General features: G+C 51.0%; 1 protein-coding gene across 8 annotated transcripts in view; it reads left to right on the top strand.

The window, feature by feature from the left end:
- Positions 1 to 2,168: 2,168 nt before the first annotated feature.
- The window catches only part of SLC8A3 (solute carrier family 8 member A3), a 118,341-nt gene continuing 105,455 nt past the window's right edge, over positions 2,169 to 15,054 (top strand). For all 8 annotated transcript variants that reach the window (XM_087746800.1, XM_087746802.1, XM_087746795.1 and 5 more), the window contains exon 1: positions 2,169 to 2,690. The gene's annotated coding sequence lies outside the window, so the exon portion shown is untranslated. The remainder of the gene's footprint in view (positions 2,691 to 15,054) is intronic.

Raw genomic sequence — 15,054 nt, forward strand, 5'->3', positions numbered from 1 at the left:
GACTCCAGACCTGCTCTCGCCGAGCCTTTGGTGTTTGGAACCGCCTGACGATGAGCCGTGGGTTGGGAGAGTTTCCCTGGGCCGGCTGGGCTGGTTTCCTTTGCTCTGTGTTGGAGGGGATGGAGATCTGCCACCCTCGGGGTCTGTCCTCTACGGCAGGGGTGAGAGGTTTGGAGGTGGCTGCCTGGAGAACGGGTGGCATGGGCCAGCACCAGTGTCCCTGCACCCTCCCCAGTCTTAGGCTTCAGCCATTGATGCTGTGCTGTTGATTTTATGTGTCGATGTCAATAAGGACTCTTCCACAGCTCCGATGAGACTGCTGGGCACTTTAATGCCTCGGCCCACACGTGCACATGTGCCTGTGTGCCCCCGGGCACTGGAAAGCCCTTCCCCTCCCTGAAGTCACACAGAAGCATCATCTGAGCGCGCAGCCCTGTGCGGGGCTGGCCGGCACCCTGAGCTCAAGCACATAGGCACATGTTAGATCTCACTTTGTCCTCTGGCCTGCATGCATCCCATGCCACGTTCCCACCAGGTACGCTGCCTTGCTTGGGCTATTTGGGGACAGCAGGAGTGGCAGGTGGCACTTGGGGAGATACAGGGCTGAATCTGGGACCCACGGGATGTTCTGTACTCTTCTGTGCCGCCATCTCCTACTCATCCACCCCACCTGACAGCAGCCGTGTCCCCTTTGTGGCCTTCTCCAGGTGCTCCTGTCTCTGTTTCCATGCCCTGCTCTAACTAATAACAGTGAGTAGCCAGACCAGAATGGGTAACTGCTCTTCCAGGTCTCTGGATCCCTTCCATGCTAAGGCGTGGGGCCAGGGGCTGCCCTGTGGAGCCGTAACCGCAACGTACTAGCTGACTTTCAGGGACTTGGTGGCCTGCGCTTTCCTGCAGGGGACCACAGACCATTTGCAGCTTTCCTTACCCATTTTTGGCAGCACGTAGTAGATGCAACTATTTCACATGTCACCCTCCCAGTAACTGTTTTACTGCCCTTTCCCCTTCCCTCTTTGTACATCTCCTGCCTGTGCCTGGTTGAGGTAAAAGCTGTTGCCCAATGTAGGACTCGGGCTCGGGTTTCTCATGGCAGTTTACACAGCTGCTTTTGACAGGGACAGTTTGCACTTGCATGTGGTCTCGGGTCTCACCAGAAAGCTTCTGCTCCCTCATCGTGTCATGGGGTAAGGGGAGACACTGGGGACGATGGAGTGGGGACATCTTCCCCCTGGAGGATGAGACAGCCCATCCTTCGGCGGAATGGCCCCATGTCAGGGATCATTGCCTGACAGTACATGGGCTTGCTGGTTCTTTAAAGAAGTGAGAAGCCATGCGAGAAGGTAAATCTCCTGGAGGCAGACATCTGCCTGTAACTGCTGTGGCAAGAACAGAGGGGATCACAAGGAGAGACAAACCAACCTGTGTGCAAACATCATGATGAGCCTTGTGTAAGGCATAAAGCTACTGTCCTGTTCCAAGGCGGTGGAAACCAGCCCCCGGCCATCTTCTGCCAAAGTCAAATAGCAACTCTGGAGCCAACGTGTATGTTTTACCTTAAAATGACTTGCTGTCTCACAACTTGTTATTTGACTTTGGTTAGCAAAAATGACTGGGTGGCAAGCACAAACCAAAGCCTGCAGCTTCAAATGGATACCGGGACCAGCTCTGCCTGTGTAATTACGTTGCCTGTATTTAATCTCTCAGAAGTGTTTGGCAGATGCTTTAAATTTCAGATATGCAATCAATATCTTCTGCTCTGAGGCTCAACTACCCTGTTCTTCCCCTCCCTTGCTTGAAATACACAAAGTCAAGTCAATATACGTGGAGGGTACAGGAGTGATCGCCGCTCAGTGAGTGTATGTCTCTATCTATATATACCCACAGAGATCTCATGGGAGGGGGGGGGTGTGCATGCGTGTGTGAGTGTGCGCCCGTTACATGCCTTTATTTATTTTGGAAAGGGTTTGCTCTGGTTTCGTCGTGCCTTGCTTTAAACGATCCGAAAATCCCCCCCTGGATTCAGAAGAATAAATATGCATGGCTTGTAATTCTGTTGCAGCTCTCGCTCCCAGCTGATAGGGTGACGTGGAGTTTGGAGGCTCGCAGATTGGCTTTTTGATTTGGCTTCTTGCTGCAGTTGTGCAAACCTCGCTGGCTCCCAGGAACCAGGCTCAGCGCTTTGCCGTGCACCGTAATGCTGGGAAGCCTGGACCGAGCCCCGATGGTGTGAGAGCGGGAGCGGGGGAAGCCCAGCAGATTCAGTGGCAATCTGGGGTACAATTCATTTTCTCTTCCCCCCTCCCTCGACCCCCATTCATCTCCGTCCTCCTCGTCCTCCTCCCCGTTCGCCAGATCTCCCTTCCCTCCCCAAACTCCACCGCACGGAGCTGAAGATCAAGGCTGGGGGATTTATCAACATTTTACCTCCACCCCCACCCCCTTTTCCAGATGCACCTCCCCGCTCACCCTGACAGCTGCAAAAGAGAGCACAGGTTTTGTAGCGAGCAAGGCAACTTGGACTGACATGCAAAGGCGACCCCCCCCCGTACCCGCACGCACCGTCGGTGAATCACCGGGAGATGCGATGAGCTCCCGTTAGGAACCGGAAGGATTTGTGCTGGGGAGCCAGCGGAGCCCCCCCGCCCGACCCTCCAAAAAAATAAAAGTCAGGAAAGCAACCAGAAGGGGTAAGTAAGAGGGTGCTACCCCCTGCTCCGTAGGAGACGCAGGGCTGGCGGTTAAGTTTCCTGCTGTCGAGTGCCTTGCATGCCAATGGCCCTGGAGCCGGGGTGCTGGGGGGCGGAGGGCTCTTTGCAGGCTCGGCTGCCGGGCTGCGGGGGGAAAGGGGATTTAACGTTGCCCAGGCGCTGGGAGCTCGCTTCGTTCGTGCTGTTTTCCCGGAGCTCCGGCGGCCCCGTGTGTGTGTGTGTATGTGTGGGTGCGTGTGTGTGTGTGCTGCGGGGGGAGGGCTTTGCCTACGGCGCGGAGCGGGCGCTGCGGGATGGATGCGCGCCGGGGAGGGGGCGCCGGGCCGGGCCGGGCCGGGCCGGGCGCTGCGGGGCCGGGGCCTGGCCCTGGCGGAGCGAGGGAGCGGCGGGAGCCGCCGGGCGCCGGCGGGGCGTGCGCGGCAGGAGCAGCCCGAGCCGCCGCACCGTGCGCGGGGGCCCCGGGATCCCCCCCGCCGCCGGGCGGGGGTGCCCCGGCTCGGCTCGGCGCGGCGCGGCCCGCAGGGATGCCGGGGAGCACGGGGGGTGGCTCTGCCCGGGGCTGCCGGGCGGGGGAAGCGCCTCTCATGCAGTGCTATAAATTCCCGGTTTTTTTAAAAAAAAAAAAATCCTTTTTTTTGTTTTTAATTATTTTTTTTCCGCCGGGGGGAGGCCGGGCCGGGCCAGCCCCCCGCGGCCGCCGTCCCGGGCAGCTGTCGCGCTCCGTCCGCCGGGGCCGGCTTGTTTACCCCGGGTGTCAAATATAGCTGCTGCGCCAGGCTCTGCCCTAAATAGGGCACGGGGCCGCTTGCGGAGCCCCCGCAGCCCCCGGCTGGCAGGGGGAGAGCAGTGGTACACACGCACACACGCACGCACACGAGCTGACCTAAATGTTGGGTAATTTCATACTCTTCCTCCCTCCCAGCCTTGCTTCAGGGCTTTGTTTTTTTCACCTGTGTCTAAACTATCGATTGCCCTGGGTGGGAGATGAAACCGTTGCAAGTGTTTTAGGGGTTTTTTTACTGTTGTTCTAAAATGTGAGGCTATGGCCATTTCCCCCTTCTCCCCCCCAAGTGGAGCTGTGGTGTAATGGTTGGGTTCCTGGCTCTTGGTTTGTTCCTGGGCTTCTTCTAGGGATTTCACCCTAAAAATCTGTTTCAGATTTAAGGTGAGACACTGGAGGAACTGTGGGGGTGAGAAGGGGTGCCTTATGCACACCCCCCACACCCCCACCCCCCCGTGCTTATATTCCTTTAATTCGTCGCATCTCTTTGTAGAGCAAAAGGGTGATTTTGTTGAGCTGTTTTTTATTTCTGGAGCGGACGGGGCTGGAAGACTTAGGTAACAGTCAGTGGCATCTTCCCACTCAAGAGCGCTCATCCCGTGCTCTCTGGGAGCCTGGCGGGAGGCCTGGGAGAGGAGAGCTGGCTTTGGGGGACTGCTGAGACACAGGGGCCTTGAAGGTGCTCTGTAGGTTTGGTGCAGCAGGGAGAGTCATCGCTCCCCAGCAGTACAAGCATTTCTAGGGAGTCCCTAATCCTGCTCCATCCACTGCTGTTGCAGGCGTTTTTTTACCCTGATCATGGTTTAGCTAAGAAAGTAAGTCGTGTTTGGCGCTTACATTCAGGCTTCTGTGGTCAACTGGAACAAGACTTGTTTCCCGAGCAGAAGTGGTGATGCTAGAAAAGAGCACGTCCAGCTACTGCCGAGGGCTGGCTGGGGAGGAGCGAGAGCAGCCCAGGAGCCCTCAGTTCTGCTGCGAGCATGCAATGTGATAGCAGTCAAATCGGTTACCCCTCTATTGTAAATAAAAGGGTGTAACATCAACTGTGGTGGGGAAGAAGAGGACCGAATGTGAATAGATAGAGCGCGCTAAGTGAAAGGTGCAGTATAGCAGCCCATTTTTTTTTTCCCCAAGCCAAACATGAGTCCTGTTCTAATAAGTGGGTGGTTCAAGCATTTCCCAAATGCCCAAGGTATGAGAGATTGTGGTAATCCCGCTGCTCAGGTCCTGCGTGAGGGCACTGGGAATGCAGGTAGGCTCCCAGTCTCTGGCAAGCCTCCAGCGTGCTGCTGGGCACATCATTTCATCTCGCTGGGTCTCATCTGTATTGTTAATGATATTTTTCTACCTGCATGGGGATTTGGTGAGGACATGGTTGCAAAAACTAGTGGGTGACAGGGTGCGAGAGGGAAGGTGGATGTGTAGCCATCGTAACGCGACTCTGCGTAGCACTTCTCCCTTGCAGAGAAATTGCCCCCTTTCTCTGCAAAGCCACCATCTGAGAGGATGGCACCTGGGATTGCAGATGCCATCGCCGGGCAGGATAGTCCTTTCCATCGCCCTGGGCAGCGTGGGAAACATGCTCTGCGCTGTCTTGAACACCAGCACCCAGAACAGGAGAGCGCATGTGGAGCTGGATACCGAGCACGGCCTGGGTCATGCACCATGCTGTGCTCCATAGGCTCTTGCTGGGCCGATGTGAGAGCAGGAGGTGCCCCATCCAACCGGGGACCGCTTTGTCGTTGGGACTCATGGGCAGTCATTCTGCGTGGCGCATTCGGGGCACTGCTCCTCGGCTTGGCTGGCTTGTAGGAAGGAAAGAGGCACCCAGGGATGAACCCGGCCTCCCTGCTTCCTCTGCCTTCTTCTGGAGCTGGTGGGGCTCAGATGGGGCTGGTCTGAGCATGGCAGATCCTATGGTATTGCTGGTAGGACAGGAAAGGGTTTTTCTAAGGTCCTGGGCTGACCTGCTGCCGTGTCATGCCTGATCCCGCACGCATCCCTCGGTTTCAGAGGGCCCTTTCTGCGATAGGCATCCTCCATCCCCAAGGCAGGGAAGTGCCGTAACGGAGTGTGTCAGCACTTCTATTAGAAACCAAGTTAAGATGTATTCCCTCCACCAGTATTTTCAAGTGAAGCACTATACAGATAAATGGTCTGTCTGTCAGGTTTTTGTTTGCTTGTTTTAAACAAATAGCATCAGTCTCCTCCCCTAAGCTTCCCCAATGACCAAGTGGCGTTGACAAATAGTTCCTTGTTCTTTGTTGCTGTCATGTTTCAGATGCCTTTCATGTGCTTCAACAGTTAAAAAGATGGCTTTGATTGCCGGCCAAATTTCTTTTTTTTTTTTTTTTTTTTAATCAGGCAGTAATATCTAATTCTGTATTTAAAAAAAAAAAAAAGGAAATTAAATTGAACAGACAAAAAAAAATCTTCTTAATATGGAAGAAAAAATGTCTGAAGCCAGGACATTGATAGTTGTGATGCTCTGTCTACCATCACCCACTGTGTTTAGGTATTGTGGCATAGATTAATACTGTTGTTGATTTAGTGTTTAGATAACGGTAACTCCTAAAGGCATCAGCCTGGTTGGGGGCCCATGTTTCAAAGTGCCATACAGATGTCTAATAAATGATAGCCTCTGTCCTGGAGAGTTTCATGCATTGAGAGATACATGAGATCACAAGCTGTTCTTGGGGCACCTTTAAAGCACCTTCTGTACTGGTCCTACAGTTGCTGATTTCAGTGATGTGGGGCTGTGGGGTTGGAGGCTGAAGACAAGCTTGTTGTCCCTGCTCACCTCCAGAATGAAATCTGGGAACCACCTCAAGTCTCCTGCAGCTTGAGTGGGCTGCTGGGCCACCTGGGGACTAACGTGGTACAGACAGTAGTTGGCTTCCCTCCTTCCCCTCTGCTCTCTCTGCCTTAATGCTTTAAACTGCAAGCTCTGCTTGAGGGCTATCATGGATGTGCATGTGCAGAGTTCAGCATGATGGCCTCCCAGTCCCCCCTCTAGGCATTTCTGTCACAGGGTTTTGCAGGAATAGCAAGGCATCAGGCGGCAGGGATGTGTCAGGCCATTCTGAAGGTACCACCACCACCCCGTCTTGCCAGCGTTGCAGTGATTGTTGTTCCTGTGGTACAGCATCTTAAAGTAATTAGTTCATTCTGTAAGACACACTTATAAACAGGTGATGATCATGCCCCCATGCTCCTTCAGATCTCAATTTTCTGGTAATTCTGTCTTTAAATCCACTTGCTGGAGCCTTTGATCACGCAGCTGAGCTGTCGTTGATGTCTCTGACAGTTGACATCATGGGAGAGAAGGGAGCTTAGGGCTCTTAACATTTCTTTTATGATAGCTTGTTTTCTAACTAAACACTCCAATGAGGATTTTCCATCATAATAAAACGGAGCTTTTCCAGAGCACTCAGATTTAGGGAGAAGCTTCTGTTTCCATTCAGCATTTCCATTCACTAGCAGATTATTTCAAGGCTGCAAAACTGGACTTGCTCGGTTTGCCGCCTTCCTCTACTCTGCTGTCTTTTTACCTAAGCCTCCTAACTCAGGACAGCAGCAGAGACAGCCAGGTCAAGAGCAATCAGAAATACTAAATATCCTATGCTGCTGGGCATGTTTTGCAACCAGGGAGGTGTCAAAGAGTTTTAAAACTATAGACATATGAGACTGCATTGCCACTGCTTTCATCGTCGCTCTCTCCTAGGCTGGTACTTGGAGGCTGTCTCAAAGCAAACAGCAGCACTCTCCAGCAGCAAAGCAGAATACAGTTTTAATCAAAAGAAATGTAGCGATGCAGGGATGTACCTGTGAGAGGGCACTTAGATCTGACTGCTGAGGTTGTGTTGAACGTGACGTGTCCAGGAGTGAACGGGAGCCTCCAGTGCCGGCACCACAAGGCACCCTGCCAGTGTCCTCGTACGCTGCGTGCTGGGGAAAACTGGTTTCCTTCCCTGAGCCAGAGTCGGGGCAAAAGCAGGGAGAGCTAGAGCATGTCTGCACCTTGCTCTGCAGTCGGGCTGCAGCTCACTCTGGATGTGTCCTAGCTCCCCTCAATGTGAGTAGTGGTAGGAGAGAGTCCGTCACCAGGGTCCGGGCAGGCTGTGAAACCCGCCACTTCCCCAGTGCCACAGCTCCCCACGCCCAAACTGGGGAAGGCAGTGCTGCCTCTGCCGGGCACTGCTGGCCCACCCCAGCTGGTGATGGATGGGGACTCGGGAGTAACGCTCTGTGTGAAGAAGCTGTCCTTTTGCCCTCCATACTGTTTGCTGTCAGGAAAATTTGTTTTGGAGCATTAAGGCCTGGATGTCTTGGTTTACCACCTTGAGCTGGACCTGCCTTGGTGGAAAGTAATATCTTGATGTTGAGCTTAAAGTTCACCTTAATAAGCACCTTTATCCTCTTCCATCGTTTTGGTTGGGATTATTCAGCGACCCTTGAACACGCATGCTGGTTGGGAAGAATGGAGGTGGAGATGCGTCTCTGCCTTTGCGTAGCAGGACAAGGCTGTTAAATGGTCCAGGAGGTGTTGCAGGATTCACAGCTGCAGGAGGCAGACCTGGCCCAGCCCATACAGCCGATGCCCCGGCCATGCTTGTCGTTTGTACCTTGGTTTCTACAGCCTTCCCACGCTGGCTGCTTGTTCCTGCTCCTGTCCCACCCCCTGCAGGGTACTGGCACAGTGGCATGTGTGGCCAGGTGGTGGGTTCAGCTTGCTTTTCAGCCACATTGGTTCCTGGTCCTTATTCATGGCATAGCCATGCAAACAGTTATGCCAACAAAAACGAGAGAGCTAGTGCAGAGTGGGAACAAATGACCAGAGGTGGAAAATGTTCAGGTTGGCTTAAGAAGCCCTGCCTCCACCTGTAAAGCTGCTGCCTGAATTGCCTGCAGCAGTTAAGGCTTGGAGTTGGTTCAGCCTTGAAGTCTGCTCTTGATGAGATGGATAGTCCTGAATGCAAATTAGTTGCAAAGAACCTAAGAGTGATGGGGTCTGCAAAGCACTTCTTAAGCTATTAAGAGCACAAGAATCAGCAGAAAAAAAAAAACAAACCAACAATTTTTAATATAAAATCTTCCCAAGAACATTCACAGGGGTTGATCCTGATTAAGAAAAAAAAAAATAATCAGAGTCTAGGCCAAGCTATTTCTCATGCAACATGCCAAATGGACTCACGTTCCTCAAGAAGAGAATAAAATGAGAACTTCCCCTCTGCTCGCAATTCTTTCAAGTCCCTTGAAAGCTTCACACTAGCACTCAGCACTTCATCAACAACAATCTCTCCATGTTGAACCCTCCAGACTGCATTCCCTGGCAGTGCAAGTGGGAGCGGTGCCAACTGTTTTAATAGGTTTGCACCCATGAAACCCACTAGCAGGGAAGGACCTGACTCCTTGTCCTCATGAGGCCGCAGCGGGCTAAGTTTGTGCTGCTGCCCTGTGCTTGCTGAGGGTGCTGTGCGTAGCCAGTGTTTGAGTCCTGGGGGGGCTGCCTGCCTTGAGGCTAATTGGGGGCCCCCATGGGAGGACCTGAGGACCAGAGTGAGGTGGAGGTCTCAGTGTTGTTGTCTTCAAGGTGCAAGGCAAGGTGGGTCTCTCTGTGTGCTTTTCCTTTGCGAAGGATCCTGATGAGGGGTAATGACGTACTGCTGCTTTTGTTTTGGCAGCCCCCAGACAAGAATGAGCCTTTCAAAGCTTGCGTTATAGGAGGCAAGCAGAGGGGATGCTGTTGGAGTTAGACGTGACGGGGTATTCTCCTGTCTGAGCATCTTGGAGATGGGTGCACTAGATGTTGCCCTCATATAAATTACCACCTGCTCTCACTCTTTAAGCATCATTTTTTCCTTCCATGTTAACCTTCCAGAGTAGTTTCAGGTTCACTTCTTCTAGTAAATGTTTCCTTTCCTCTAACTTAAATAATCCATCTCCCAGAGCTGACCTGACAGATGTTTCCCCCGTGGTGACCCTGTGCACACAGCACACTTCATGAAACCCTGGCTTCCATGGGGAAATGCAGCACCAGCAGTGACCCTGCTGGTGTCCCAGCTAAAAATAACGCCTGTCCCTCCTGGCAGTGTTGGGGTTTGCTTTTAAGTAGGTATGCAGTTTTACCCATTGGCTGCACTGTGCTCTTGTGCCAGGCAGAAGGCACAGCTTAACCTTCAGAGCACAGCGGAGCTGCCTGCCCTCTGGGGAATCGCACTAGTGGACTGAAGGTGAGAAGATGCTCAGCTGCACTTGGTGCACCTACGTCACTCCCAAAAATCTGCCAGCTTGCCTGTTGCCTGCCTAGATCCATCTCCTTGCTGCTTCATGCATCCCAGTGAGTCACAACCAGTCCTCTTTTCCCCAACTCTGGCCTTTTCCCTCCTCTGCTTTTCCTTCTTAAATATATAGATTTCTTCATGATTCCCCGGTAACTGCCCCAACTCCCCACTTCCCACAACTCCATGCCTTCTGGCTTCCCAGTCTTCTAACAGCATCCCTCACATGTTCAACCCCCCGTTTATCCTCTCTGTGTGGCTTTCTGCCTCTCTCAGGTCCATATGGGCTTGGCTGCTGGGACAAAGCAAGAGGTTGGCCCAGTCAGGAAGCAGATGCTCCGCTGAGAAGTGCCTTTCCAGCTTTCACCGTACATGCACATTAGCGAGTTTCACAAAAAACAGTAAGCAAATGGTTGAAATATACTCTGGAGCAAGAGGAGGGATGCCTCCTGGCTGCCTGAACCTATGGATATTTTGAGTATTTCCATGCACATCTAGTTTTCCTTTGAGTCTTCCAGTACTTAATTTATTTCTTATGGCATTGAGTTCCACAGATTGCACAAATGCACAGCATAGAATTTTAAAAGTTTCCAGTGCTCACTAGATAAAATACCCTCAGTCTGGGAGCTTTCTGTTGGTGTTAGCCCCAAACTTCTTTTGGCCTCTTTGACCAGCTCTGTCCGTCTGACCAAAGCTGATTTCCCAGAGAAGGCTGAGGGAGGGGATGTGGGAGTTGTGCTTGGTCATGCAGGATTCCAGAAACTTCATCTATGTACCATTGCAAAGAGAGCACGAAGAGGTGGCATGGTGATAATTTGCAAGTATCCGTATGGGAGCCAGCAGCTATCAGGCACGGCGGGCTGGCTGCAGTCACGTCGGACAAAAGGGTGGTGGTCTCTCAGGTGCCATGTTCTTATGCACGTCATGAAATGTGCACCAGTGGTGCTGGTGGCTTGCTGACCGGCTGGCCAGCACAGGGGGCTCAGAAGGGGCTGCAGTACGTGCTGCTGCTTCTTGCTTGGCTGGTAGCTGGGTATGGGAAGGACCACAGGGGCTGCTGGGGGAGGAGGGGTCAGGGGAAGGGGCATGGAAGTGTTTGTGTGCGCATCTGCGGGGAGAGCAGAGGGCAGGGAGAATGAGCAGAGGAAGGATTACTGCAGAGTGGAGGGTTGTTGGGATACAGGGCTCAAATTCGTTGAAAACCCATTTTTATTCATTTGTCTGCTCATTGAGCTCCCACAGCAAAATGGATTCATTTCAAGGCTTTGCTTGTCTTTAAAAGTGACCGTCCTTTTGTCAAAGACCTTTTGTGCTTGTTCTTTTACCCGTTTGTGTCACTGACCTGAACTAAATAGTAATGGTGGCTCTGCTGGGGATAACGCTCTCCCCGGCCCACTGCTCCTCACCCACTGGTGTTTGGAGACTGTTGCTCCTGTTCTGGGCAAAGCAGGTTTTTCCATCACTTGTGACAGATTTCCCAGATGACAGGAGTTACTGTCCTCAGCGCTGCCAGGGAGGGCTGGGTTCAGGACACTACCACAGAATTACGGCTGGCCAGGAGAGGCTTTCTGGGCTGAGGGAGCAGGGGACGGGGCAGAGTGTGGAGTAAGGCTGTGAAAACAGGCTGTTCATTCCTGCCTTAGCTGTTGCCCAAGTCAGTCCTCCACTGAAACTCACAGTAAGACAGGGACCCTGCAATTTTCTTGCTTTAGCCTTGTCTTAGGAGAGATTTGGACTTCAAAGCAAGTAGAGCACATCTCTATTTTAATCTTCTCTTTGCAGAAATGGATGAAAAGATAATTTCTGCAGTGCCTGAAGGGGACTCAAGCTCCTCAGTAAAACTGATGGAGATGTGGGACTACTAGCATCAATAACGGAGGCTGGATAGAAGCTGTCCTCTCTCTTTGCCTCAGTGGCTTAAATAGACCATACAGTGGGTGGCTGCATGGGATGAGCACGTTATCCAAGCACCTACATTAAGCCAGTGACTCCTGTCATTGTACTTCCAGGATGAGGCACTTCAGGACGCTGATCCAAGGTGACATTGGGCACATGGTGGAGGAGAGACTCCACACCTTGTTTGCTGGGGTCTGGGGTTGTGGGGGGAAGAAGGATTTTCTCCTTCCCTTGTCTTGTTTCAGTGCATTTGGCTGATGTGGTCATCTCCCATGACTCAGCTGCTCCTGTTGGCAGGACTGGTTGTAGCAAATCCAGGGCCAGCGTGGAGCATTGGGAGGAGGGAGGAACCAGGGCGGCATGGACATGGACAGGAATACAGTTGGTATGGAGGAAGCAGGAAGATGCCCCCCAGCTGATGTGCGTGATGTGAGTTGCAAAGAGGAAATAGATGAAGCTTTCCTTTTGGAGGTTTATGTTATATGAAATGTTGCCAAAGCTCCTCAGGCAGCTCTTCCAGTAGAATAAGCTGGCTCTGCTGACTTGAGCTCATTGGACCTATGCTGATTTACGCCAGAGAAAATCTGGTCCTAAGGTCCCTCTCTCTCTTCTTTCTTGCCAGCTTTCAGCTGATGGCATGCAAGTTGACTGGGCTGGAAAGATAGTCCTCACTTTTAGGACGACTTTGTGTAAAAGGAGGCTTTTGGAGGGGAGGGTCAAGGGAGGAAAGCTAGTGTAAGTAGTGCTCTGAATACAATGAAAATGCTATTTCTTCCACTTTGGAGATAAACGACAGCATGATTATTATGTACTTTGCTAGGAAATTCTTCTGATACACGATGCCCTGCATCCAGTTTTCAAATGTTCCTCACCAGTATCTAAGTTAAGACTTGCTGACTGCTGGGAGTTACAGGAGTATCATTGCAGGCATGTTAGAAATGGCAAGGGAGGAGCCTCATCCTTTTCAGACAAGGTGCTTTGTTGTATGCACTGCTCCCAAGTTGGCATACATATATAGGTAATCCTGATTTTTTGAATTTTCTTGAAGGATCAAGTCACGTATTTACCTGGCTTAGTCCTATGCCTTTTGGGTGTGGGACCTGCCCAGTGCTCTTGGCAGGAACCAAGAAATAAACCTCATGTCTTTCTTTGGAGAAAACAGCAGTGGCCTCTCTCAGTCATCTGTTTGGTTTTCTGCAAGAATTTTAAATCATGTTTAGGTATCCAGTGGAAAATCTGTGATTTCAATGGAGTCAAGGTGTCCAAGTGCGTTAAAGAGCTGCTCCATTAAGCTTCTAATTACCCTGTGAAATCTGGTCCTTTGTGACTCCCTTGGTGAAATATCTGAGACACATTGAGACCACGGATGGGGCAGAGGAGGACGTTAGTGCTGTTGTCACAGTGAGAGAGAAAATGTGGGTATTGAGGGTGACCAGCTCCAGACGATAGTCAGGACGGAGTGGGGCAGCCAGCCAGGGAGGGCAGACCTGCAGCTGAAGCACAAACTGAAAAGAAAAAGGTGAATAATCCTGTCTGGAAATGCCATAGTGAAGAACAAATCTCTGCCTGTCTGTGCTATAGAGATCAGAGTGGTGTATGGCTTTATACAGCCTACAAGGAAAGCCATCAGAGGGTGGGGGGAGAAGAAATGAAGGTGCAGCAGCAGATAGCCTGGAGACTGCTGCCACTTACTGTAATTGCCATAGCAGCTCAGCTTCCACTGTTTGTTGTCCATGTCATCTCTGCAATTACCATATGGTAAATATGGCTTGAGTCTCTAGCAAATAACAGAGCTAATATTAAGAGAGAATCTGTAAACAGCTAGTGCATAAATGAACAAAGAGCAATAAACAGCCTGGACTTACAAAGAATGAATTAATCATGGTAGATGTGAGGTTGTTTTTTTTTAAAGCAGTTGCAGAATTAACAGCTGGAAAAACACTGAAGGATTAAGATATCTAAATTGTCAATAAGAGATACATGGGGATATGTGTCAGTAAAGGGTGAGGGTGCTGTGTGAAATCTTACTTGATAACTGTATTCAAATGGATGAATTTACAGGTTTTGGCACCTTCCAAGTGAAGTGGGAGGTATTTTGAGGATAACCCATAGCTCAGTGCATTTTTCACCTCCCCTGCTGTGCTCAGATCTGCAGAAGCAGTGAGCGTGTTACAGTGTATTTCCCTCCTCTCAGCTGGAGACCTTGACTTTTTGGTTGAAACTCTGGAAATCTCTGCTTTCCTTCTACAGATGCCAGTCAGCGTGGTGCTCCTCACGCAAGCCCCACCACTCTGGGGGCACAGCAAACAGGCAGAGACACCTTTGAAAGTGAGCAACAGAGCAAGCTTGTGTATACCAGTCTAAATTTAATCTTTGCAACAGTCCAGTACCTCATGAAAACCTCTTATACAGCAGAGCTGAGGGCCGAGACTTCACTGCCCAGGCTTGGCTTGCCTGCTCCAACAAGAGCAAATCTGCTGCTGGTTTTGATGGGAACAGGCACTGAGGTATGATGCTCGTAGATACCTGTCTGCTTCTGACCGCCTCGAAGATGAAGAACCAAGAGGAGATCAAGATAAATGATTAAAGGGCAGCCTGGGCTAATTTATAAAGATTAAAATAAATTTGTGTGCTTTGGCCAAAGAATAACTGTGGAGGAGAACAGCTATTTACAAGTATCTGAAGCATGTAAATCTCAGGCGGGGAGGAGGATGGCTGAGAGTGCTCCAAGGACAGGATAATGAGAACTAGCAGCATAAATTTTCTTAATTTCATCCTAAATATAAGGAAGACGGCTAAAACCTCTGAGATAAATTACATCATGGCAGAGTCTCTATGGGAAGTTGTGGAAATGCCATCACTTGGGTAATTTAAAACTGGGCTGGACAAAGTGTTAGGAAATAATGTTCACAAGGGGAACAATGCAGCGGTGGCCCCTGAGGCATGGACCAGACACCTCTTCTGGCTCTGGTCTGACTAATTCTGTGAAACCTGTGCTAATTGGGCTAAGCAAGAGCCTTTCCTGTCTACTCCATTTCTGTGCCCATCGCACAGAGGAGCATAGAAGTCTTCAGTCTAACGTGACAAATGACAAGCCACTTGTTTCTCTGCTGCAGCAGCGAAGATGATTTCTGAAGCGTAGGCTTCACCTCCTCCTCTCCCCTCCCTGTTTTCTGCCCAGTTGCCCACTGCCCCGTTTGTGCTGCTTCTGCCTCCATTCACTTTTTAAATATTTTCTTTCCCACCAAGCCAGGAACGAGCCCTTCTGAATAGACTTGTGGAGGGTTTATAATTTCTGTTGTGCGTGATGTAGCATTTTTAGTAAAAACATATTTTTTTCCATATTCGGACCAAAAAAAGTCAGAAATTTTCTTTTTCCTTGGAG

This window comes from Nipponia nippon, unplaced genomic scaffold, assembly GCF_047370975.1.
Source record: "Nipponia nippon isolate SJK-2023a ecotype South Korea unplaced genomic scaffold, ASM4737097v1 scaffold_10, whole genome shotgun sequence".
NCBI classification, from domain to species: Eukaryota; Metazoa; Chordata; class Aves; order Pelecaniformes; family Threskiornithidae; genus Nipponia; species Nipponia nippon.